The sequence below is a fragment of the Desmodus rotundus genome, chromosome 7 (genome assembly GCF_022682495.2).
Source record: "Desmodus rotundus isolate HL8 chromosome 7, HLdesRot8A.1, whole genome shotgun sequence".
Lineage (NCBI taxonomy): Eukaryota > Metazoa > Chordata > Mammalia > Chiroptera > Phyllostomidae > Desmodus > Desmodus rotundus.
This window is the reverse complement of record NC_071393.1, coordinates 113,807,889-113,835,442: the sequence shown is the minus strand read 5'-3', so window position 1 is coordinate 113,835,442 and position 27,554 is coordinate 113,807,889. Positions and strand designations below refer to the sequence as shown.

Here is a 27,554-nt window from a genome sequence, read left to right as displayed (position 1 = left end):
AGCCAGAGCTAAAAGGGGCTTTGCCTGACCTTCATCCAAAACACTGTGGTTTTGCAACACATACCATTTTGTTGTAAAACCAAGTTTTATTTACAGTACTCAATTGATCAGCATTTATTCAGAGTTAAGAAAAGATAAACTTTACAGTGACTTTGCCCCCAACCAGATACCAATTGCTAAGTGTCTACAATCTATCCACTCTTCAAGGGCAGTTCCGACACGACCTTCTCCAGAAAGCATTTCTCACAGGCTTCACCTGAAATATGTCTCTTGTTGCTGTGAATTCCTATAGCCCTTTGCCTGCATCCGCCTCATGCCAGTTTCCCTTCCTATCTGTGTTAAGGTTATCATCCTACACAACTTAGATCTCCGTAACAGTCAGGTCCCTTGACAGAGCCCTTCAGGAACCACAAGGTCAAAAATAAACATTAATAAATGCATGCTTTTTTGGCTTTCTTTTTTTTAAGATCGAGGTTCAGCCCTAAATTTCTCTAACTTCATCACCACTGCCATTGGTATACATTGACTGATATATTCACTTTTAATCAGGATGCTTGCTTGAGAACCTTTATGAGACAGAAGAAAACTAGAAGAACAACTCTCTCCATACAATACCCTGTTTGGCCTTCATCTGAGATTCAACAACTACCCCATTTTTATATACTTCTGGTGCCCCAGAACATCTAAAGAGTTGACATTTGTTTCATTTAAGCCAAAGGTTCTAAATACGGTAATTTTCCATCAATGTAATCATAAAATCAGAGTAAGGGAACTGCCACCTACCCTCATTATTGTTCCTTTAACCCCTTTCTGCCTCAATTTCCTCATATATAATATGGGTATAACACTGTCTCCCACAGTACTGATGGGGATTAAATGAGAAAACACGTATGATAATGGGTAGCCCGGGTACTTGGGACTTGGTGGGTCTCCACGTCATTTCAAGATGCAAACTGAAGTCCTACCACAAAGCCTCCCTGTTCTAAGACCAACAATTTGATAATTAAAGGATCTCCTAGTTTCATTTCGTGATCAAAGAGAATTTAATATTAAAAGCTAGGAACCAGACTCCAGGATGACAATTCTCCCACAAACATTCCATGGAGCTATGGGACTCAGACATAAGTCTCAAGTTCACTTTGCACCTACATTAAATATACTTGTAATTTTCTATTCTGCAGTGAGATTCTTTTCAAAGTTACTTGGAATAAAAACAGGGGAGGATGAGTCACTCCTGACATATTGGTCTAGAGAAAATTATTGCACTAAAGCCAGAGTGTTCTTCCTTTTGAATTTCTTCAGTTGAATTCTCTGACCAACATCTTAGTCACAATGTAAAGCAGATAATTAACCTGAAAAATTTCACGATTTCAGACACAAAATAGAAATCACATTAAATTGGATCATCAAGCAGCAAAATTTGGATGCATAACAAATTGTACCTATTGGTGATGCCCGCCTTAAAGGATGCAGAATAAATGCGGGGTCTGGTGATTTGAGAAGCTGGCACAGAATACATCGTCAATGCCAAAAGGAAGATAACAGTTCCCATTAAAATTGAAATAAAGTTGAATTAACACAAGATTTAACAACAGAAGATTTCCTCAGAAAGGAAGTTGTTCGGGGCAAAGTGCTAACACTCCCTGGTCAATGCAGGAAAACGCAATCTAAACAACAACGGGTACCACCCCATACCCACTAGAATGGCTAAAATTGAAGCCTAGGTAAGTGTGGCTGATCCCTGCAGCCACTGGAACTCCTGCACACTGTCAGGGACAGTGAACGCGTCCAGCTAGTTTAACAAAGGGTTTCTGCGCTGTCTAGTAAAGCTGAACAAACACACATCCACCCTGAGTAACCCCACTCCTAGGCACAGATACACAACAGAAACGCACACTTATGTGCCTAAAAAACAAATGTAAGAATGTTTATGCCAGCATTAGTTATAATGGCCCAAAACTGGGGGAAAAAACGATGTTCAGTAGTAAATAAATTGGACTATAGTTACATGAAGGAATACTACATAGGGGTGGGGCGGCCCTGTTATACCCACAAATATTGAGCAAAAGAAGTCAGAACAAAGAGCACGTATTATATTACTCCCTTTTTGTAACGTTCAAAATCACACGAAACTAATCCAAGGGGACGTAAGTCAGGACAGTGGTTACTTCCAGGAGCCATGGAGGCAGCAGAGTGAAATGGGAAAGGACATGAAGGAGCTTCTGGACTGCTGGTACTATTTTAGTTTTAAATTTATACATGTGGGTTGAGTCTGCAAAATTTATCAAAGGTGAAAACTTAAGATCTGTGTGCTTTTCTAAATGGATGCTACACTTTTTGAGTAAGAGAAAACATGAAGTTATGAGTGCATGTATCTATATATTTTTGTAAGGATAAATATATTTGAAAGAGCAGAGTGTTTTTTCTTAATAAAATTAGCATTGTGTACAATTCCTAACAAGCATTTTTCTTTTATTATACTATGACTATTTTCCCTTCTTTAAAATATTTTAGAATTAAAAGTTTTATGTCTGCATTGTTGAATGCAGTATTGAATACAATCATAAATTGCTGCACAATATATTCAAATATTTACCTTTAAATACAATGTGGCAATGAACACCATGGTACAGACATACTGGTACATGTCTCTGTTTCATCAGGATAAATTCAATGGGCCAAAGTATGCAGATAGAATGTGTCCGATACACTCTAGAAACTTTTTCATCAACATTATTTTTAAAAATCTTAGTATTCGTTAGATGAACACTTAACTGCATGAAAAATTTGGCCACCCAGAACCAATAACTTCTCTGAAGTTTTGCTTTATTGATAGACTCATCTTCTTACTAAGATTTTAGAGCATTTTATATAAATGGGTACAGAGCCCCAGAGAAAACCCTCTCCAGCTGTAAACAAGACATCCAGAGAAACATCGATGAATTAAATGCATGACATCAGTGCAGGCGTCATTAAATAAGTCAGTAAGGCCTCACAACAAATACGACAAAATACAAAACCAAATAAAAAATTGTATGTGTACAAAAATTACACAAGAATATTTTAGAAAAATATTAAATACATCTCTTGTGTTAAGAATTGCGTAATTTTTACTTTAAGTTTTCTATTATTGCTTGCATTATTTACAATAAACATATACCAACCATTTTTAAACCCTGTTAAAAAAATAAGATAATACAGATCTTCTTCCCTATTCACAAAACAAATCAAATTGGTAGAAGAAAATTTTCTCAATTTTAAGATTTTTCTCCTGGGGAACTTTCATCAACCTTCTGGCTCCTGCCACAGGGTCTCTGCTGGCAAACACCAGCAAAGCACACACAGCAGAAAAAATACGGGAAGAACAGCAGCAGGAAACTGGCACGTCCCCCACATTCCCACCCCTCCCCAGCCCCTCCAACCCCCCCACCGAAAAACATCATGCTTAACTGGGGCAGTTCCCCACCTCCCGTCCAACCCTGAGCCAGCAGTTGTGATTCCGTAATACCTAAGTGGTCCTTCTTTGCTAGTAAAGACATTCTTAGTTCCTAAGATCCAACTAAACATACTGAAATTTCATGGTTTTCTATTAAAATCCCCATAACTTCCAGGTGCTCTCTATCTGAACAACAAGGAAAAAAAGGACCGAGAGACTTCCCTGTGGCCACAAGTGTAGTCTCAGGCCTAACATTAGTTATATCCTATAAAGGGTAATTCAGCTCCCTAGCAAAAGAGGATTAATTTTACCCATTATCTCAATTACCCTCCCAAGAGAACTAATGTCACTTCACTGGTTCAGAGAGAAAAACAAAAGCCAAGTGGAGTTCACTTTCCGGGCCAATCAAGTCATCCACCCGGAGCTACAGAACTGAAACCAAACTTAGTACCTAAATTTCCTGATCTTTTCTTCAAGGTAGTGTCGTGTTTGTTAATGGTAGTTAAAAATAGAGCCTTCATACTGGATACAGCAAAGAATATCAAAGCCCCAGGATCAAAAATGGCAGCAGCCCCCTGGTGCCCCTTTGGCTTCCATCGCGGTGAAGATCACTCTCAGTTGTGACGCCTTCGGGACCTCTCCGACCTTGGAAGACCAGGCTGACTGCAAGAGGAAACATCCCACTGAGAGTAAGGGTCTTTTCCTCCCAGCCCAACTTCAAAAGGGAGAAAACTAAGAGAGTAAACAGCTCCACTTACACAGTTGTCACCTTTTCTTCTTTTTGGTACAACTGGATTTGAAATGCAGGCTATTAGGAAGAGTTTCTTGGCCACGGTTCAAGGGAAACAGAACATCCTAATGCAAAAATATTTTCAGCTTTCCCAAATTTCTTTTCAGCCAATTTCATAACATTCTCTTTATCTCAACTTGAAAATTCATGTTACACTTGTTTTTGATGTTAGAAGATCTTTACAGCAGGGGTCCCCAACCTCTGGGCTGAGGACTAGCCTGGTGCAGGCCTGTTAGGAACCCGCTCTGCACAGCAGGAGGTGAGCTTGAGTGTAATGCACTCGAATCACCCGGAAACCATCCCCCCCTCTACCTCCCAGACCCCTGGACCCCTCATTCCCCTCACCCCACCCCCTCCCCGCTCTGTGGAAAAACTGTCTTCCACAAAACCAGTCCCTGCTGCCGAAAAGGCTGGGGACTGTCGCTTTAGAGTACAGACTTCCAGTGGCTGGAGTTAGCGCAAAGGTCACCTTAAGTGTGTTCATGCCTCAGAACCCAACCCGTGGGAAGTGCCCCAGGCATGAGGGTGGGCGGCGAGACTACAGGCCTGGATGGGTTCAATATAGCACCAATCTATACGGATTAAACATGACAACTTCATTGACCAGGTAATTAGCCAGATGCTGGAGAGCGTAACTGAAATCAAACCCTAAAACCCAGAATACGTTTAATGGATCCCTCAGCAGTAACAGTAAAACAGAACCAACTGTGGACAATGAGCTCAATGGCTAATGAAGATGATGATATATAAGCAGAAATTATAACTGTACACATGCTATAATCATCGTAACTACTATCATTTTCTGAGAGCTCAGGACCTGCTTAGAGTTTACGTATTTTCATTTATGATTCTCAATTACCCTCTGACACGAGTGTTCAAAACGCCTCGGTCTCTAAAAGGAGCACAATACCTATTCTATGAGACTGAGGTGAGGGTCAGTACAAGCCAAGCACTTAGAACACTGCCTTGGGCACAGCAGTGATCAGTGAAGCTCAGCTCTTGTTACTGCTATAGTCATTGGTGTGGGTGGTGGTTTTACTACCAGAAAGACAGCCGAAAGGGGAGAAAAGAATGGCAGCTGCCTTGTAAAGAGCCAAAGGGCACCAGACAAGCTTCTTCAGTTTCCTTATCTGTAAATGGGATGACAGCAGCTGCTCCATCCTCCGCCTCATAGGGCTGTCCTGGAGGCCACAAGAAAGCATCTTTAGCCACAAAACACAAAGCTAATGGCATGCATTGTCTTTGACCAGAGGACCTCATAAACTGTGGAAAACTATTTAAACTTGCACAGTGAGTCCTAAGTCACATAACTGTGGACAATACATGAATATCCTGGATGTCACTCACACACACACAAAAAAAAATCAAAAGTATATACCTTTTCAAAATCCCAGAATAGCTAGACAAAAAGTAACTGCATGGTAAACTCTCCACTACCTAATGACACCAAAAGTCACATCTGGAGCCTTTCACTAGCAGAACAATCAGAATTTGGGGACAAGCATTTGAGGTCACGTTAAAGGCAACCGCAAAGTGCTGGGAAACCTGACTGAATTGAGGCAGCACAGCTTGTTTTGGGCGCCACAACCAAATACAGCAGAGCAGATCTAAACTACATTGTATTTCAGATAGGAACTTTTGAAAAAAGTAATTTTTAATCTTTACTCTTTATTTCTTATGTCTTAGAAAGTTCCCTCTCACTACAATGCCAACGTAAAAGTTAACAGAAGGTAAAGTGTCCGATTCAGGCTTCTACAACTTCAAACACACACACACATACACACACATCCTGACACTATTTCCTCCTTGTGGTCAGCGCTGTAAGATCGGACGTCAGGCAGACAGTACCTGTCCCATGACTGTCTGATTAGATGCCAACCCTCTTTAGCCGCAGGGTCTACTCAACTCATTAACTGGCAGTGTGCTTTCAAATATAGTTTCCATATTTTAATTAATAAAATATTAACATTAGAAGGATGAGAATTTCTTTTTTGTCCCTTTCTATTTTCCAAATTAGCTAAAATTAGCATCTATTACCTAGTCAGCAAAAAGAAATCCTTTAAAATAAACAGAAAGGCATGAAAAACTATTCGATCTTAATTGAAAAGTCTGTTAAATTACCTAGTATCTACATTACTTACTTTGCTTGGTACAACTACAACAATAACAGAGGGAAATGTACTTTGGAGCAACAGCAACTGGGTAAGAAACATTTGTCATCCCACTATTACAATCAACAAGGCTTTTAGGCTCAGCAGAGCACTACACGTTTAAGTAAGAAATAATCATGCTGCGCAACATCAACACCGAATGCGCATCTCCATACAGCACACACTCGCTGAAACGGCTGAGCAGCGGTACAACCTGTCAGAGAGGCTGTCCAGACTGTCGCTCCATTTACAGCTAAGCACAGACAGATTCCGCCGGGCTGAAATCCGAGTGTGTTTTAAAGAAAATCCCCAGGAAAGGAAGAGTGACCAGGGTAGGTGTGCAGGACTCAGCTTCAGCTCTGGCACATAACTTCTCTCATCTCAGGACTAGAGATAGGGGAAAACTGCTTACCTTGCTTAACACATGGAGCAGACACACATCAATAACCATTTTCTCCAATGGGGGACAATGCACCTTGATTCTAACCCTAGACTCCCATCAGAGCCTCAGACCACTGAGGATACTCAACGTATCAGGGGACATGGAAGAGGTCACACTTTCTGAAGAAGAGGGTTTCTCCAATTTACCTCCTCTCCCCCTGTTCAGACAGTCTCAAAATTTCTAGTCATGTTTTCAGCTTGCTAAATGGATTTTCTTCCTAACCTTGGATAAGTAAAAACTGCCAATGAAGCAATTGCATGCTGTCTTCCACTAAAATTGCAATTATTTCACATGGAAAGTTTCCTCTCCCCAAACAGAATGTAAGCCCAATTTTAAAGTTCATTTTCACAAACATTTTATACTTAAACTTGGCATCTGCTAGCTTTTGCTCAGCTTTTTAACTGTGGGTACCAATCAGCCCTGGGGTGAAGGCTCCCCCCAACATTTAGGAACTGGCTCTTACGGGCACAGAGTGAGTGCCAGAGGCTTGCTCGCCCTTCCAGACTTCAGTGGCAGGGACCACATACATAATCAACGTCTTTAAACTCTCCCGAAGCTCCAGGCGCCATTCGCCATTACTTCACATGACACAAACACTGCCCTCAACAGTGCGTGGGTTCTCTCTGCGCAAACAAAGGCGTGAGCAGCGAGCGCACCCCTCCCGGGCCTGGCCCTGCGGCGCCTGCTGTCAACACCATTCCCCAGGAACCAAAGGAAAAGAGGTCAGTCTTGTTTCTCACAGCCCTGCTTAGTGCACCAACTACTTGCAAAAAAATCAATCACATCTCCTGATCTTCTAGGATAAGCAAAAGAAATAAAACCTGGGAACTGTACATGGGAAATAGTCTCAGGCATTGAAAAGCTGGATGCCCATTCATTCCCTGTTCTAACAACCATGAATCGGCAAAGTCTGGGAATTTTTTAAGCCACTGTCTTCTGGAGTTCCTCTGATTTGAAAACATTCTCCTATAACCCCCAGGAAAAGTACAGAATGGCACACTTCTATTGCCTTCACAATGAATGCTAATTTGATTGAGAATTTTACACTGGTCCCATTGAAGTAAATAAACTCATTCTCTGTGTCCCGGAGGACTGGGAAGGGCTGTAGCTCCGCACTATTTGTCAAGGCTCTGGGCACCTAAGAGGTGGCCACGGGTATTACTTTCAGGGACATGAATTGCTTGGCTCTGTCTGTAACACCCTGCTAAGCACACACAGAAACTAGAACCCCAGGTTCAGAGCGTCTAAACACACAAAGAAAGGAACGTTCTAACACCACTGACATCTAACCTTTACAAATGTCTTGTTCTGTTGTGTTTTGATGACTCTAATAGGATTGCCGGGACAGAAACTGATAAGCGAAGAAAAACATATCCAAGACTGTCTGGATTTCACATATTATTTTATCCCCTGAAGGTCTAGGTTCTTCTTCTGCCTCCCACCAACCCAGGCACCAAGGGATGGACTCCAAAGAGCTTGGGCAGAGGGGGTCTCTGGGCAAGTGCTCTTCCGCACCAGGAGGATGCGTTTAGGTCTCCGTAGGGTGAGTATGGCACCACTGTATGGAGGTTGTACCTACTGACTTCCTTCCTCTCTAAGAAAAGGCTGTTGTAGCTATGGCTACAGATATATACATACATGCCACAGACATGTACATGTATGTGTAGATATTATGTTTGGTCTTACAAATCTAAATTCTATGCAGTAGAGCCCTGGCCGGGGGCTCAGTTGGTTGGAGCATCATCCTGTACACCAAAAGGTTCGATTCCCGGTCCAGGCACATACCGAGCTTCAGGTTCAATCCCTGATCGGCGCCAAGTATGGGAGGCAGCCGACTGACGTTTCTCTCTCATATCAATGTTTCTCTTTCTCTCTCTCCCTCTTTCTCTATCAAAGTGATAAAAATACATCCTCAGGTGAGTATAAAACTAAATAGACAATAAATTTCACACAGTAGAAACTATTCTGCCCAATCCACTTAGCAGAGCAAGATTGTAAACGTCGAGAAAACTCTTTAATCATGACAGGGTGTCTCAAGGAAGGGCTCCTGCAAGTGTATCTGTTGGTTTTCCAAGGGTTCTGTTGTATAAATCACCTCGAACACATTAAATATCTTCAATTTGACAAGTGGCTTCCACTTGAAACCAGTTTCACTTTTACTCATTCAAATCCCATCAGAAGGATAATGAGGAACTACAAGTATAAACAGGTAAAGCTCTTTACCAATAATGAAATGTGACCAGTTTTCAAAATTGATGCACCGATTGGCCTAAAAGATTATTTCCTTATAAACGTATTAAAAACAACAGACAGAGTCCAGAATTCCACTAAGATCTTACATCCCATGATATGTAAGATGGTATGAAAGATCCTTCACTCCTTCACTCTAGATACTGGGCTGCAAAATTATAACATGGTATTATAAAAGGCTAAATATTTTCAGAGACAGAATGACACTGTGAAATGTCTTAAAATAAAATCTTAGGACTTTTTAACTCAAAAGCTATAAGCATAAAATTTATCTCCCCTCCTACTATTGTAGCCTGGCTCCCAGATGCGTGGTATCCAGAAGCGTCCAAGGATATTCCAATCACCCCCTCATGTGCAACTTGTCATGTGACAGGGCCACCTCAGTCGTGTGACAGGGCCACCTCAGTCATGTGATAGGGCTACCTCAGTCATATGACAGGGCCACCTCAATTGTGTGACAGGGCTACATCATATTGAAGAAACATAAGGTTCTATGAGGATGATCGAATTTTCGACTAATCACCTTTTCCTTGTATTTTGTATCACTTTATCAGAAAAACAAACATTTAATATTAACATACAACTTTTTATTAAATGTCAACAAAATAACATTTTCTCATAATTAATTACAAGAATTATAAAAATAAATTCCAACTTGCTGGGGGTAAAATAAATCTCATTACTGTTCCTTGCTTGTGCAAACTTTCTTGCACTTCCATCTGAACACCGGGCTTTGAGTCAAGTAACCGGAATCTTGGCCAAAAGGCAGATATCTTAATGCGACCCTTTCTAAAGAGAATGGAAGAAGATGTAATACTACATGTTCTACAGTTTTTAAATTAGCCTACAAGATTTCATACTTTTAGTTACTTCTGTTCTATTTGGTTATACTATGTAAAAAGAATTTTAAAGTGTTATTAACATTTTGAAGCAACCTATCAAAAAAGTGTTTAAAAAACCTTATCACTAACAAAACCTGCAGAACCAGGAGAAGGAAGACTTAATTAAAAACCTCACCAGTTTTTCCATCAACTGCAATAGCTACTCCACAGCAACAATCACCTCTACACTCAACGAGCATTTACTTAGAACTCGCTGTGTCCCACCTGCTGAAAGCAGACAATGAAGAACAAGACAAACTTGATACCTGAGTGTAGGAATCTTACAGACCATACCCTCCTGTGCCGCCACCTCTAGGCTCAATGAAAAACCATGCTCTCGCCCTGGCTGGTGTGGCTCAGTGGATTGAGCATGGGCCTGAGAAGCAAAGGCTCACCAGTTCGATTCCCAGTCAGGGCACATGCCTGGGTTGCAGGCCAGGTCCCTGGTGTGGGGCATTCGAGAGGCAACTACACACTGATGTTTCTCTCCCTCTCTTTCTTCCTCCCTTTCCCTCTCTCTAAAAATAAAGAAAGAAGAAAATCTTAAAAAAAAAAAAGAAAAGAAAAAAGAAAAACCATGCTTCACAATCAGTCCTAATTAGTTTAGAGGAAATTTTCTCTTTACATTGATATTAATAAATGAGAACCATTTTATTAAAAAGTATACAAGTATAATCCTCTCCAAATAGCAGTATGATGGACATATTTTTAGAAATAATCTAGATGGCTAAAAGTGCAATCAGAACCCTTTGGGAACTTCTAGGCAATAACACAAGGACGGCAGCCACCAGAGGCTGGAGTTCCCTTTTTTGGGACCAGGGAAGCCAGCCCAGAGAAGGCCATCAAGGAGTCCCATCTAAGTTCTTTGGCCGGCCTCATGCCCCATGGGAAAGACTCCCCATGCAAGACTTTGCGTCTGAAAGAGACCCATAAACGACCTGCATCTGTGGCTGTGTATGGAAAGTCAGTCACGGAATGATCAGTAATCACACAGCTTTAAGAGGAAACACCATGCTCCAGTCCTCTCGGAGCCATGAACTCACCAAGCTGACAAAATTCTGAAGGCTTATACCATTTCAACTTCATTCCAATAGACAGCTGAAGATAAAATTCAAACTCATTATGAAAAATAAGGCACATCAGCCACCTTTACCGAAGAACCGACTTTGGAGCCAACCACCTCGGCACCGCATCAACTCACCTCGCGCACAGCAGACCGCACCCTCCCCGCGCTTCGCTTTCTCTCGTTACCTCCTTGAGCAGAAGCTGGAGGAGGGCAAGGTCTGTGGGCAATGGCCTTTCCTTCCAGTCCCTCCTCCCCACCACAGAACGCGAATTAAATGAATTAGAAAGGAGTGCTGAAGTTTTAGAAATAAATCACCCAAATCATGAGGTAAGTGACCACTGCATGGTTGTTCTGCCAAGTGACTTATCCCCTCTAAGACCCCAAGTCAGGGTCTGAATAGACCTCGACAGCTGTCTCACATCTAGGGAAGGAATTCAACAAAATCGCTCAAAAACTAAAGGGAAAAGTTTTCCCTGAATACGGTTTTCATTAGTGGTAAAAGAATCAGAAACAACAGAAAACAGTGAACTGAAACCAAAAATGTTGGGGGGGAAATTCTCTGTCCTGTCAAACTTTATAATGTCCACAGTACTTTAAAATTCTCCTCTCCTGAAGACAAATACTTCTCTTAGAAAAATAAATCAGTGCTTTACATTCCATATTCATGAGCAGTTATAAAAATAAACTAGCATGTACTATGCTAGGGCTTTGTATTTTTTTTATTTTTTATGGCAGGGCTTTTTAAAGTCATTGATTAATCAAATTAATGAAGGTTGACATATAAAATATATTTTGAACTTACTATTTTCCAATGTGAGCGTCACCTCATTAAAATATCTCTTTTCAGCCCTGGCTGGGTAGTTCAGTGAGTCACAGCGTCGTCCCCACGCACCACGGTTGAGGGTTTGATCCTCGGTCAGGGCACACACAATAATCAACCAATGAATGCATGAATAAGTAGAACAACAAACCAATGTTTCTCTCTCTACGCCCCTCTTTCTCTCTAAAAATCAAATAAATAAATAACATCTGTTTTCTATCTCCAACATTTCAGAATCAGCAAACCTCTAACAAAAACTGAATGCCACTCCCTCCGCCTCAGTTTTATAAGGGGTCGTAGCAGTGAAGAAAAGGGAAAGGTTGTGATTCTGGAATTAAATATTGACTCTCCCCTCTCCTTGTCTACAGCACATTCCTTGACAGTATAAAAAAAGAACCAGAAGCTTGAATTTAATTCTGAGTTCACCAAAGCCTGAGGAGCCAATTGCTGAAAACAGAAATTCATCCGGCAAGTTAGCAACCCTTTGTGTTGCCCTCTTCTCTGTGAAGTCCGCCTGCTCCACCTCTCCGTGGGACACCAGAAGTGAGCTATTAGAAATGCTCTCACCAAGCTAAAATCAAGTTAGTTAATCAAGTCAAAGAACAGTAAGCAAGGAAGCCAGAGGGAGGGGAAAAAACTCTGCTCTCCTGTGATTTTTGAATCAATTCCAAGAACTTTCCTTCTCCCACTGCCAGCAGCACCCATCAATTCCCATAGTAACCAGCCCACGGATTTCCAGCTGGCCCAAAAGGGAGGCATGCATGCTGCAGAAAGCAGCACATGAGAGCATGACCCAGGCACCAATCCAATAGCTGCTTCGTTTTTTAAACATTCCAATTCTACCTCCCCGCATCCCTTAATTCCCAGGTTACCAGCCGGTTCTCTCCTCTCTCCATTTCTCAGCAACCTAATGCTAAGACAATGAGAGAGCCTTTTTCCTAGGACTCTGCACAGAACAATTTTCTGTTCTGATGCAATTTTGGTTCAAGTCTCTATGACATGAAAGCAATCATGCCCCCCCTCCACAGTGCACACACATACACACAAGTTTGCTTAATAAGGAATCCCTGAATAAAAATAAAGATTTTATAGATACGGGGTCTGGAGTTGAGATCCCAGGCAGAAAGGAAGAAGCTGTACTCCCGAAATGAATGAAGGGAGATATAAGGGCTGCAATGGGTGGCGTTGATCTAATCTCTGTGAAGAACACGATTCATGCTGACTGAGCAGGAGCGAGGGCAGGAGGAGAACAGAGGACTGAGAGTATTTCTGTCCCCGACAAACTCATTGAGGCCACTGCAATCAGAACGCTGGCTAATGAGGGTGACTTTCAGCAGGGAAGGGGAATGATCAGAAATGAGGGAAGATGAGGGGTGATGATGTAAGAAGTTTCAAAGGAAAAAAAAATATTTAGCTGATTCTAACATGTTTCTAAGGATTCCATGATGAAGAGTTTCATTTTTGTTTTTGTTTTTAACTGAAAGATAAGGTGGAGAATCAAATTAAAAGTGCTCAGCATGGGCTATCACCCAGTTCTACAAGATTTCACATCTTCAGCAGAATTCAATGGCTAAAAAGAAAGGAGATGAAAGGAAAGGGTGACAGTAGGTGCTGCGAACAGCAGTACCTGCCATTGCCCATGGAGCCCAGGCCTCACTGAGAAGACGTACCTTTTCCTTAGGGTAGATGCTGGGTGATGCAACTGTAGGGTTATGGTGTATGCGTGCACACGTGTTAAATTTTAATGGGTACTCCCAAATTACTTTCCAGTAAGGATGGCACAGCAGACTGAATTAACTTTTTTAAACATTTACCTTCTGTATGGATGGCACTGTGCTAATTACAGAACATGAAGTAATAAAATAAAGACACTCAAACATGACTCAGCATCATGAAAGTATAGAGAAAATAGAAGGAAATATATGAAAACAGATTATGCTAGGAAGGTAAGATTATGTGTAACAACGGCCATTTATATTATCAGTAATGAATCTTTTTAAAATAAACTGTTTTTAAAGCAGCCTGTAAGAAATATTTGAGCTATACCAAACACAGTCCTAGAGGATCGATGCTTTCAAAAAATGTAAGGCAGTATGTAAGTTTATCACAATCGCTGTAAGACTAGCAGGATACTCTCTGGATATTCAGGATCTAAGTCTCACGTTCATAAGGGAGAGAAAATGGGCAAGAAAAATGAGAGGAATTATGAAAAAGAAGACTAATAGAGGAGAGTAGCCTGAATACATGCAAGGTAGTAAAATGTGGTATAAATAGATAATAATTTAAAAAGTGTGAAACTGGTGCATGAACAGACCATCAAATCAAAGGATAAACTAAAACTTCTAAAAATAATTTGGAGATTTAGGGATGCAACACTTAAAATCAGGGCAGAAAAGATAAATTACTCGATAAATGGTATAAGCACAACTATGCAGCCACATGGAAAAGAGAATAGGACGCCAACTCACACCAAAAATATCGGAAACTAATCAAAAACTAAAAATTAAGACAAGAAACCATGAAAATATTAAACAAAACAGGAGACATTTTTCACACTCTTGGAGAGCGTAAGACTATTCTAAGTACCACATAAATCCAAAAACACATAAAGTAAAAGACTAATAAAGTTGATTATACAAAAATAATAAAGTTATACATGGCCAAATTTACCCTTAATGACAAAATATAAACCCAGTGGAAAAAATCAGCAACTCCCATCACAAAGTGCTAACTTCTTATTGAAAGAGCTCATCTCACTACACCAATGAGGAAACAATCACAGAGGGCAATTCGCAGCAAGAGAAGCTGCCCTTCAACGTAGGACAGTGTGCTGGGCCTCACTGGGGCAAGTGAGGTGCCTGGGAAGACGGCAACAGTGTTCCTTTTCCAGGCACGACACCGGCAAGAATCACAAGGTCTAACCACACACGATTGCAGAAAGGGAGCAGAGAGGCGTACGATGCTGGTGGGAGTGTAAACTTGTGCAATGTCTATGAAAGGCACTTTAGCAATGCTCATCAAAGATATGAAGATATTCAATACATATCCTTGAACCCAGAAATTCCTCTCTATAAACCAGCACAGTTGCAAGTTCAAGGACAGCTACTGTAGCGTTGTTAATACTATAGTATCAAAAGATTAGAAACAACTCAAAATCCATCATTAAAAAATTGGATAATAAAGTACAACCATAAGCTAGAATGAAGGGGAATGAAAGCATGGTACAGTATGTTACCATTTGTGTAAAATCAAATTTCAAAACGCATACATACTAAATGCAGTATGACATTTCTGGATTGGATCCTGGAAAAGTAAAGGACAACAGCAGAAAAACCAGTGAAATCTGAGTAAAGGCTATGCAGTTTTGTTTTACAATATAACCTTTTGGATTTTACTCTCTGGGCAAGTATTAGCCATTTAAAATATAAAATTTAATTTAAAAAAAACTAATGACTTTGTGATTGAACTCATACCACCCATGGTATTCATACCCTTCTCTATGTCACTAATGAGAAACGTCAAGGGTGCACGTATGGCTTCAACACTTCTCATACTGCCACCACGGCACCGACATACACACCTGCCTCATCTATTGGAGTTTAGGGCCTTAAAGGCAGCGGGTCATGCCGACTCACCTCTGCACTCAAAGAGTATGTATTAGCCACGTGGTGAGACTTCAACAAACAAGAGTAAAAATTACGTCCTGGCCCAGTGATCTAATTTTTGATCAGTAAGAAATTTTGTATTTCAAATGTCCAAATAATTCTTCCTGAGGTTTCCTTTGATCCTTGGTTCCCAATGACATGGAAGAGAAAGGCCAGGGACACAGAAGGGTGAAGGAATTCTCACTAAGGATTTGGGTAGGAAAACAGAGAGAGAGATTTCAGATAAACTGCCCTCCAAGTGGGCTTTCTAAACATTTTGCTCTGTGCTAGGAGCTGCAGGGAATAGAAAGATAAATAAGATTCAGTCTTCAGGAGTTAGGAACTTAACTTAGAATTAACTTAAAGTCAACACTTAAAAGGTGCAACTGAAACTGCCTTAGATTTTCAAAAATGTTTTACACAAAGGCTTTTCCAAAAAAATTACTTATTTCACAACATGAGAAAATAATAAAACTCCAATTTAGACAAAGTTTTTGTTTTCTATTATGTCTTCTCAGGAAAAAAAGAAACCAACTGTGGACACCATGCTAAAGCATATTCAAAGAAAAAAAATCTAGCCTCAAACCCCATCAACAACCTAATTTTCTAAGTATTCAAAATACAAAAGATAAATAACTTAGGAAATACTCTGAGGTCCCTGAATGAGCAGAGAGACACTACAGTGTCTTAGAAAAGCATCAATAGTGACAGCCATCTCCACAAACTCAGAGCTCTGAGCCTTAGCGCCATAAAGGAATATAACCTTGGGCAAGCTTTTTGATCTCTGTGAATATCCTTTTCCATCTATAAAATGAACAGATGACAGCTAAGGCTCCTTCCCAATCTAAAATGCGATTAGATGTCTTTCCTTCCCACCCCAAATATAAACTAAGACCTTGCAGTCATTTCATATGAGCTGACACACCCAACACATGCATTTGTTGGTACATTGGGGGAAGGAGCTACCTGCAGTACTTCCCAGAAGGGCCACACACACACACACGCACACACACACAGAATTTGACTACAATGGATGCCATATATAAGCAGTTCTCTATTCAACTCCATGTTGAGATTACATTAAAGTGTGTATGTTGTACTGTGTAACACTCAATTGTGCATTCATTCATGTTGAGAATTATGAAAGCTTCTAACCTGGTTTTCATATGATCTTTTATGGACTAATCAGTCGGCATATAACTTCTTCTGCAAGTTATGTTGGTATTTTTATTTTGTTCACCACTTTCATAGCATACGAAAAAGATGAGAACATGAGGAAAGCTGCAGTATACTCATCCACACGCAAAGATATCAGGGGACAGTTTTGTTCCAATTTATTTAACATAATCCTTAGCTCTGACTTACTGGCTTCAAAGGTGACTGTATAAAAGGCAGAACAAAGGTCTGTGAGTAGGAGCTAATACACTAAAAACATGGTACAGGTGTTTATTGAGAGTTTAATTATATCTGTCAGTTGATATTTTCTTTCAAAACACAGAAATAACATTGCACTGCTAACAAATACGGTTTTCTTCTAAGGACGGTCCTTTTCCCTACATAACCAGCATGTTATGGGGCAGATCCTTTATAGACCACTAATGGGGACAGCAAAGAGCTTTCTAAGACATACATATACAAATAAGTTCAAATTTTGACAGTGAAAGATATACTTGAGTGAATGATACGAGATAATATCCACCTGCAGGATTGGCCATAAAGGCCTTCCTGAGGAAATGACCTTGAATGTGTTTCAAAGGAGGACAAGGGAGCTGGCAGGTGGCGAGAAGAAAGGGAAATTCCAGGCCAGGAAAATGTGGGTAAAAGCTGCCTCTGTGGTTTCTCAAGAAAAGAGTCACAAAGTGACCTGATGTGTGGCAAAGGTCACTTCAGTCGTGAGGACAAACTGGGGGCGAACGGTGTTACTTCCCACTCCTGGCCTCAGTTTTCTCAGCTGCCATAGAAGGTTGGACTCAGTGACTTCTCTGGTCTTGTGCAGCTGAGAGCTTGCCTCCTCCTATGGGCACCACAGTGGCACCCAGGACGCCAGCAACCCTGCGAGGCCTGTGGCTTATTAGTCCCATTAGACAGATGCAAAGAGAGAGGCTCAGACTCCCAGTGAGGCCTCCAGTTAAAGGATTTTAGAAATTAAAAGGAAATATGCATAACTTTTATAGAGAAAGAAGTAGCATATGAAGATGGACAACTTCGAAAATCACAGCTCCTGACCATAATCAATCAAAAATAATTTTTACATTCTTTTCTGAAGAGATCACAAGAGTATGGAGCTATTATCAGCTTTCCCCATCATGCCAGACAACCACTCAAAGGAAAGGAAAAGGGTATGTACCATCTTTACTTTGAGGAATGTCCTTTACAGGAAACCAAAGGAGGCTCTGTGCCTATCCCTGCCCAGTGGTGGCTCTCATTTAATTATGTATTCCCTCTGCCTGTGGTGTCCATAATGAGGTGGGCGTTATTATGCTGAATATACAACACATTCCCCAGCCATCGGAACAGAGATCAGCAGTTAACTGAAGAAGCCTTAGAACCTAAGGAGCAATTAAGACAACTCTCACATCCAGCTTTACTCCAATGCACAACTTCTCAAGGGAGGTGTTACTTTTATACAAAAGCTCAGTGGACATTATCATAATTTACTTCTAACTATTTAATTGCAGAATTCTCTATGTATAAATAAATTTACAGCTGGTAGCGAAATACAGTCGAAAACTAAAACCAGTCTTAAAGAAAAATTTCAAGACTAAATATTAGAACTTAATGAGGTCTACTTATTTATAAGTTAGTTCTTTAAATTTAGCCCCTGCCCCATCCCATTTCTTTAGATAAACATGTGGAATAAAAGAACCTGTCCGCTACTGATGGGAGTGCCCCTGGTGAAACAATTCGGCAGCATCCACCGCAGCGCCCCATGACCTGACCACCGCCTAGAGAAGCGCGTGGCCCCGGGCACGGAGCCCAGGGCCAGCCTGTTCTTTGAAGCCTGATTTGTAATCGGGGCCTATCAAAAACAATCTAGAGGTTCAGCAATAGAAAAATGGTAAAAAAAAAAAATAACTTAATTAAATTTAAAAACTACAGAACATTTAAAAACTATAGACCAGTGACTGGTCTATACATTAAGCAGCAGTCTAAAAGGAGGAACTAGATTTACATGAACTAAGATGGACAGAGCTCCAAAGCTTGTCACTGAATGAAAAAAAAGTCACTGATATTCAATACAGTAACAATTATGTGAAGTTTTAAAACACAAAAATGTAATACTTTCATATGATAAACTGCAAGCCAACAAAGGATTTGCCTCTGGAGAGCTAGCAGGGGAACCTGGAAGGGGCTAGGGAACTGGGGAGTAAGTCATAGAGACCCATTTATTACTCCTATTAAAAATTAATTTAAAAAACACATCACAAGGACTTTATAGGGTTATTGAGTGTTAAAGAATAAGGTGAAATAAAGATATCCCTGTAACCACTGCTAAATTAAAAACTAATCAAATGCAAGAAGACAAACTACCAAGAGCAACCATACCATCACAAATGAAGCTGGAGGGGGTGTTTGTTTGTTTGTTTTTGCTGAAGAAGAGAAGATTGTCAACTTAAACAGCCACATGAGGCTTCAGTTGGTATGATTAATTATCACTGGTATGAACCCGCACGCAACTTTTTCCTAGGCTAGAAACTTGGCTCTAACTGGAAGAGAACCGAATATAGAAATGTTAAAATTATGTTAACATCACTAAAAAGTCACATTCCCTTTTAACCCCTAGGATTCCTTCCCCACCAATAGCCTACATTGATGTGAGAATGCAAACTTAACTTTTTAAGAAAGGTCAGCTTATTATATCAATAAGGAGGGTTCCCTTCATGTAGTGGACTCTCCAGAAAATCAGGGTCTGGATGGACACCACTCACCTCCTCTGTACCCAAACCTGTCAGCAAACAGAACAAATGCCCCAGTTTCCTCTACAATAAACTGCATGGAAAAGGGGAGGGAAGGGAAAATGTTACAGATTAAGACTTAAAAGAGAGGAATGCAACCTATCATGTTCATCTTATTCGGACCCTGATTGCAACAAACTAACTGTAAAATGGTATTTTTGACACAATGGAGTAAAATGAACATGGACAGAGGACTAGCTAGTAAGTAACATTAAAGACTAATCATTAATTTCATTAAGGTTAATGACACTGTGACTAATTTTTAAAGTTATTATCTGTTAAAATACTAACTGAAGTATTTATAAGTTATGTGGTATTGTATAATATCTAGGTTGAGTTTTAAAACTCCAATCAATCAATCAAAGCAGGAAGAAGACAGAGGCAATAAGACTGATAAAATATCTGTAAGTGTTGAAACTAGATGATAGGTGCCTGGAGCCACATTGTACCATTCACTCTGCTTTTGTGCGTGTTTGAAAAAATCTCACAAACAGGAAGTTAAAATGCCGCCTCTGGGTGGTGGAGACTGAGTGACCTGGTAGGAACCGGGTGGCTTTTACTTTTATCTATTTGCCTTTTAGCAACATCCAGATTTTATGTAATAAATATGAATTACTCTGGTTACTTGAGAAATAAATGTTCCTCTTTTCACAGATGGATGGGTGGATGGATGGATAGGTGGATGGATGAATCTTTCAATAACCAACTCCATGGACTTCGTCCTCACTCTACAGACACGTCAATGCATTTCTCTCGTATTTCCACTACAGGCCTGATTACATTTGGTAACTTATAATAACAATTTTTAATTATGTCCTTCTAGAAAAACAACTTGATTACAAGGGAAATTTCTTTTTGTATTTCTATCCTAAGTAAAAAAAAAAAAATCTCTATACTATAACTGTCAAATAATTACCCCACTAATAAATCCAGGGAGGAAACAGGTGGCAACAGAAGTGGAAGTGGAATACCTTACCTCTTGTAACTACAAAAGCTTTAAGGCTAGAGCCTGCTCAGAGGCCCCCTACAAAGACCAATAACCATCAAGTGTTACCTAGTCAATTTCTCAAACCATTTATTTTCCAATTAACCACAGAAAAACACATTGGTCAGTAGCAGGAAAGGGTCATTTACTGAATTAAGTTAGAGTTTATTTCAAAAAAAAGACTCCCTGAAAAGAAAATCAGTCCACTAGTTCTTCAGTAAGCACTCATTATTTAACTTCCAGAGTACCCATCAGTCTTTTTTTTTTTTTTTCCTATTAAGGACACTGTTACAGGAAGAACACAGAGCTAGGCATGTGCTGAGACAAAGAACAGTTCGGGAACACCCCCTGCTCCAAAGAGGCTGATGCCACGTGGAAGGGCTGCACACCCACACCTCCCATGCTCTCCCTATCACCAGGGTGCTGGAGACTTTGACATGTGTTGTGCAGACGTGAGCAGTAGCTTTCCTCAAGCCTCTTCAATAATTTCCAAGGGAGCATAATAAAGCCCTTTTCCCAGGAGCACCAACACCCCCAAAACATGGCATGCTGGGCTTCACCACCACGTGGCCTTAATTTTGCATGCCTAGTTTCAAAGAAAGCCACTCAAGTGACAGTGAAGATTTTCCAACTTCCTTTTACACATAAAATGTGCTTCAGTATTGACAAACTAATTCAAGTCTGGCTTTCACACTTTAAAAAAACCCCAGCACTAAGTTTCCTAAACCCTTTCAGAAACATCATGAAGAACTGGCAGGTGCCAACTCCCCTCAAGTTTCATCGCCAGTTCCACGCTAGGATCTGGCCCCAGAAGCCAGGTCTCCAAAGATGCTTCCACCGCCCAACTTAGGAAGGCGGGCAGGAGCGGCCGGGGCGGTGGCGCAGTTTGCACAGATTCACTCCCTGACCTCCACCCACACTCACACGCACAAGTCTTGTTCTTCCTTCTCTATTTGCTGACTCCGTACTTAAGACTTTTGTTCAAATCACTCCTATCAGAAAACTTTAAATTAATTAGACGGTCAGGAAAGTGGGTCACCCGGCAGCATCTCCAGAGTCGCACCCACACAACTCCCGGGCTCAGAAAGACGACAGGGTCAGTGCTGAGAAATAAGGCACTCCTCCGAGACAGCCGACTTCAATCCCTGTTCCCCTGTGTTCTACCTGCCGCTGCAGCGAGATGAAAGGGGCGACTCTCCGTCTCATGTGGACACTGCACTCTAAGTGTCTGCAGACCGTGCAGGTGAGAAAGAATGCTTCGTACTGCAGAGGAAAAGGGCGATGGCGTGAGTCCATGTGAAGGGGTCACTTCACAGTCCCAAAGGTGGTGAAAGCATCTGCTAGACCAGAAAAGTTCATATAGTTTCCTAAGAACAAAGAAATCTTTGCATAATGGATACGCATAATGAAATAATTCTGAGGTGACCTCAAGGCTTGCCAAACTCAACTCAAATTAGTCCTGGGCAAGATAAAAAGAACACTGTGCAATCACCCCTTGGCTACTCTACATTTTTAATATGTCACATTATACTTCGCATTTAGTCCCTACAATTTCATCCAGTATTTATCTTAAAAAGTGGTCTCCATTTTGTGCCCCCAGTGCCACCATGGAACTTCAATTTAGGTCGACCCAAAGAATCTAACAAGTCTGCTCCAGGTAAACACCTGAGTTACATTCTCCCTAGAGTTAATGTATTCAGTCTGACCATCACTTTTTTTACTGTCGTTGTCCCTGGAAACTGCATTGGCTGTGAAGAGCTCTTACGTTTTAACGAAGACATAACCTGGTAGAATAATGAGGAGAGCCATGGCCATTGCGGCTCAGTGGGCTGGCCGTCATCCCGCCACCTGAAAGGTGACCAGTTCAATCCCTGGTCAGAGCAACCAACCCACGTTTGTCTCACACATCGGTGTTTCTCTCCCTCTCTTTCCCCCTCCCTTTCTCGCTCTCTAAGAATAAACAAATAAAATCTTTATTTGAAAAAGGAATAACGAGGAGAAAAGTGATAGGTTGCATCAAGTGGACATGAGAGGGTAAGGTCACAGGTCAGTAGGCTGGAGAGATAGGAAAGAAATGATTTCTGGGCTTCCATTTTTTAAAAGTTTTATCTATTGTTTTGGGGAGGAAACAAGGGGGAGGGAGGGAGGGGGAGAGAGAGGGAGAAAGAGAAATGTCCATTTTTTTCCACTTTATTTATGCTGCTTTCATTGGTTGTTTCTCATTTGTGTCCTGACCAGAGACCAAACCCGCAACCCTGGGGTATCGGGATGATGCTCTAGCCAACTGAGTGAGCAACTCAGCCAGGGCTCCAGGCTTCCATTCTTAACTGACCTTTGAACCCACTACAGTCACTCTATCGCCTGGATGGCCAACGGGAGGCACTATGATTATTGGGTTTTTTGCTGCCACCACATATAACACAAGCAAAGTCTAGGAGAATGCAATAACATGCATTTTTTTTCTTTTTTCACTTACTAAATGGTTGGAACTTCCCACCAAACAACAAAAAGTATGTCTTTACTTCTGCGTATTACTCCAGTCTAAGGAAATGTGATCAATGTCATCTTTTTTTATTTTCAAGAAAAGAAAGCAATGGAGAGCTTTCCAAATCTCCCTCAATTAAAATCTGAAGCCTGGGATGCAGTAACTTAGATGGAATAACTGAAAAATTGAAAAAATAGCTATTTAAGCTATATAAGTACCTATGAGTACATAATTATCTATATAACAAAGGGAAAATCTGAAGTTATAATACTCAGAAAAATACTTAAAATGCACAATTCAGAGATCACTATCAATTAACATCATTCTATGCTTCTTGCTGGCTATTTACAAAGAATATAGCAATTTAAAAAGTTTTTAAAGGGGAGGGAAGAAGTGTTTTCTTAATTTAATTTTATAATTCTAAAACAATACTACTCAAAAAATAAATAAATAAAAAGGTGTAAGAATGACAGGTTTAGTAAGGTTTTGTGAGTTTGGTTTCTGTGCGTGTGTCATTTTGGATTTTTGTTTCTTTCGGAGTAAGGGAATTGTTTCAGGCATCCCTTAAACAGAGAGCACTTAGGAAAGACAGACTACACAGTTAGAAGGCCAAGGCAGAGCGACGCCACCAGCAGGTCTGGAAAACTCGTCACACGTGGCCTCCCCAGTCTGTCGTGTGAGTAGACCTGAGCAAGCATGAATGCCTGAGAGAAGAATCTGCCGCCTGACCTATGGATACACAGTACCAGCCGCCTCAGTATTACTGTCATTAAGAAGAAAGTGATTTAAGTGCTTAGGTTATTAAACTGAGCAATTAATTCAAAAGACAAGGTGTAGCTGCTACTACATCAAAGCTTAAACAAGCCTGGCCTCACAATGAAGCTAAAACTTAAGGCCCGTGCTAAAAACTGTCACATTCAAGTACATCCAGTCTATCAACCAGCAATTATTTACTTAAAGGGTTTAAAACACCTTAAGAGACTGCACTGAAGGTGCACATTTCTACACAAGTTCCCAGGAGGAAAAAAAAAATCAATCTCGAAAACAACGTACAGGATTGAGGTGAAAAGCAGGGGCCCCTCCACGATATGCCCTGATTTTTCCTCCTTCACAGCCACCTTCCCGGAGCACGCCTGCAGGCTGCTTGCTCAGCACGAAGGAATTCCTGATGGTTCCAAGGACGCCACACTCTCAAAGGCAGTTTTTCATGTGTGTTGCTAATAAAAAACATCAGCTTGTCATGGATAAAATTATAGAGATCTAAAATTCTTTCCTAAATTCCACCTATATTCAGAAAGAATGGATGCTGGGAAGGTCAAATACATGCCACAAAGCAAGTGTCCTAATGCAGTTTAAAACATTTTCAGAGATAATCATTCCCCAATTTCTCCAACTGCAATTCAAGGAAAGTCAGAAATAGCAAGCCACTTTGATAGCAGTGCCCCAATTATCCAGAGGGCTTCATGTAACCTTGACCATCCTTGACAGGAAGCAGCAGCTCCAGAAGAGCTGACTCCTTAGGCAATTGGCTCCTGCTCTTGACAAAGCAGCTGATAAGAAAAATCCCAAGGCTTTTGTTTCAGCATCTTGCTGAGGTGAAGGTTAAGTACAAAGTAAGAAAAGCAAAGAAACTTATGCAACCCTAAACCACTTGTTTTGTCTGAATTTATGAGTTTAGCATATTATAGCATTTTCAGCCTGTAAAAAAGTCTCTTCCAAAGTAAGCGGTTATTTTTCTCAGTAAGAATATCCTTTTACAACTGATTAAAATATTCTGAGAAATGTCCACTAAAATGTGAGGAGAGGCCTAGGACAGAAGTGGATTTCTGCCTAGCGGGACCCAAGTGCAGTCTCTGCAAGATCAAACATAAATGTCAATCAAACAGGTTATCCAACTATCTCTGTTTTTCAGGATAAGCTTGGTATTCCGAATTATACAACAATACATCAGCATTAACACGATTCTTATTTCAAACACAGGCTGAGGTATAAACTCCCATCACATTTAAATAAACACACAGAGGATTTTTTTGAAGTGAACTTACTATGGAGTGGAGAAATAAGTATACACAAAAACCTTCACAGTACTGATTTAAGTAGCCAGAAAAGTATTTGAACTATTTTATCTATAAAGATGACAACCAAAAATTGCACAGGAGTTTCCCTCTTCTCTGTGTTCATTTCCGCCTCTTAGAAGTAAAACAATGGAGGAAAAACCAATGGGGAAAAAATTGAAGACCCACATTTGCTACATCAGAATGTTGCTATAAGCAGCAGGTCTTCTGAGAATGAACATTTGAGTGATAGTCCCTTCCCCCAACACGACTCGGTGACTAATCCACCAACTCACCCTTTTCCACTTCAAAGTCAGCAGTAAATCTTGCTTTGGAGTCCAACTTGAGGTATTCTCTCAAAACCTAGATTAAAATAATTATAAACTTCAGTATAATAAGTTATTTTCTAAGTTTGAAAGAACAAAGAACTGTACTTCATAGGAATAAAGGTGGGAAATCCCTGCTACAAATCAAATCATAATTGTGAAATGTTACATTTTACTTCTAAAATCCTCTTTCATGTGTAAAGTCTTTACGTGCAGTTTAACACAATTAAATTTAAGTCAACTAATAACCACTGCCACTTACACAACTGATTTTTAAACTTGGCTATTTAGTATCTAGACACATGGGGAGAAACCCAAGAACCTGTAGGAGCAAGAACCACCGCCGCCCCCCCCCCAAAAAAAGCTGATTTTGATGCAGTCAATCCATCAACTGCCTGTGGCAACCACTGTTCCAAACCAGTGGTTCTCAACAGGGGGCAACTGAAACGCCTGGACATTTTTGGTTGTCACAACAGAAGGAGGGGACATGCTACTGGTATTTATCAGGCAGAAGCCAGGGAAGCTGCCAACCACCCTACCGTGCACAGCACAGCTCCACTACAGAGAATTACCCGGCCCCAAATGCCAATAACCCCAAGGCTGAGAAACCCTGGTCCGAAGCAACCAGCCATTCTGACTATGTGGAAATTCTACAGTTCTCATACTGGGCACTTCAGGTAGGTTTACAGGTTCCCAGTGCAGTCAGAAGCATGTCCTGTGACTACTAAGCTTATTATTAATGAAAAGAATGCACATATATGCCCAATAGTAATAATTTGCAGTACATGTACCTATTCTAAAAATATTACAATAACTCAGACTGTACATGTCCATAAGAACTTTCAAGAAACCAATTCTTAAGTTTTTATTGAGGTGAGACAGTAGTGCAAACTATTTTAACTCCCAAACCCTGTTCCAAAACATATAAAACAAAAGCAAAGAGTAAGAAGAACCAGAACTTAGTCTCACTCACAGAATTTCCCAACTCCTGGTGAAGAGAAAAAGTTCCTCTTCCCAGCCGATCATCTTGGATAGTAGGACTCCCATTTTTATTCAGCCAAAAATAAAGCTCACTTTAACTGCATGTAAAATGAGACTTACTGAAGGCCTATTATGTCCCCACACTAAGATCTTATACACAGATCTTAGGAAGACCCTGCTACAGGTCTTTTCTATCCTACCATAATCAGATGGCATAAACATCAGAAGAAAACTTTGGGGGAAAAACTTATAAAGGATATTCTGAGTAAGATATCCCAGATAATAAAACCTGCATTTTTTACATACTGGCCTACAGGCTGCACCCACAGAATGGGTCAAGAAACTTGTAAGACTCAAAATATATACTTTGGTTAATCATGATTAATGAGCAAGAACTGTTAATGGCAAAACATCATCAGATGTTACTGGTAAAGTTAGACCTCCACCCTTGAGTTGGGCTAAGAAAGAATTCAAAGCCAAGAACTCAAATATAAGCGTAAGTTTATTTAGAAAGTCACAGAGGTAGAAGTGAGCCAACTAGGTTGTATGGACTCAGGAAATAAGTTAAAGAAGCAAAAGAAGGCCCCTTGGAGCTTAGCAGAAAGCAAACAAGGGTACACACCTGGAGGGGAGAGAGGTGGAGAAAAGGCGAGGGCATGCTCTAGAGAGAAAGAGAGACAGCATGCCTGAGGGAAGAAGGGGGTGGGGAGAAGCGTGGGTGTGCTCAAGAGTCCTTGTCTTCACAGGTTTTATCTGTTTTCCAAAGGTGGGGATTTTAGGGTTTGTCTCAGGGGAGGATTCTCAACAGAATATGCACCAGTTCTCCAGGTGTGTCCTGTTAGGGTCATGTTCTCAACTAATTGGCCAACACTAGGGTAGGGGGGTCATGAGTCAGCGCAGCTGGTCCTGATGTCAGCCATGGCGACACTTCACTTGTCTGATTTTGCTGCTTTTCTGGGCCTGGGGCTGAAACACTGCTGAGGCCTAGATGTTATCTCTAGTTTGACCAAAACTAGTCTCTGTGGTCAACAGACCTGAGGCAAGATTATTAGATGTGGGCCAGAACCTCAGTGTCCTGGGGGCTTAATGCCCCCAGGAGTGGTCATGCAAGGGCTTGTATGGGAGTCAATGAGGCTATTCTCTGGTCCCCTTGTCCCTCCTCTAAGGGGGTCTACCACACGGCGAGCAACATGCCAGGGGAGGAAAGGGCAGGGAAGGGTCTAAACTGCACGACCAATAATATGAAAAGTCAGGGGGTCTAAACCACATGACCAGCAACAGGCTCAGG

General features: G+C 40.9%; 1 protein-coding gene across 27 annotated transcripts in view; it reads right to left on the bottom strand.

Moving 5' to 3' along the window:
* SIPA1L1 (signal induced proliferation associated 1 like 1) overlaps window positions 1–27,554 on the bottom strand; it is a 323,108-nt gene that overhangs the window by 226,300 nt on the left and 69,254 nt on the right. For 24 of the 27 annotated variants that reach the window (XM_071222029.1, XM_071222033.1, XM_071222028.1 and 21 more), the window contains one exon: window positions 25,256–25,322. The exons of the other annotated variants lie outside the window; for them this stretch is intronic. The gene's annotated coding sequence lies outside the window, so the exon portion shown is untranslated. The remainder of the gene's footprint in view (window positions 1–25,255; window positions 25,323–27,554) is intronic. 27 annotated transcript variants of the gene reach the window in all.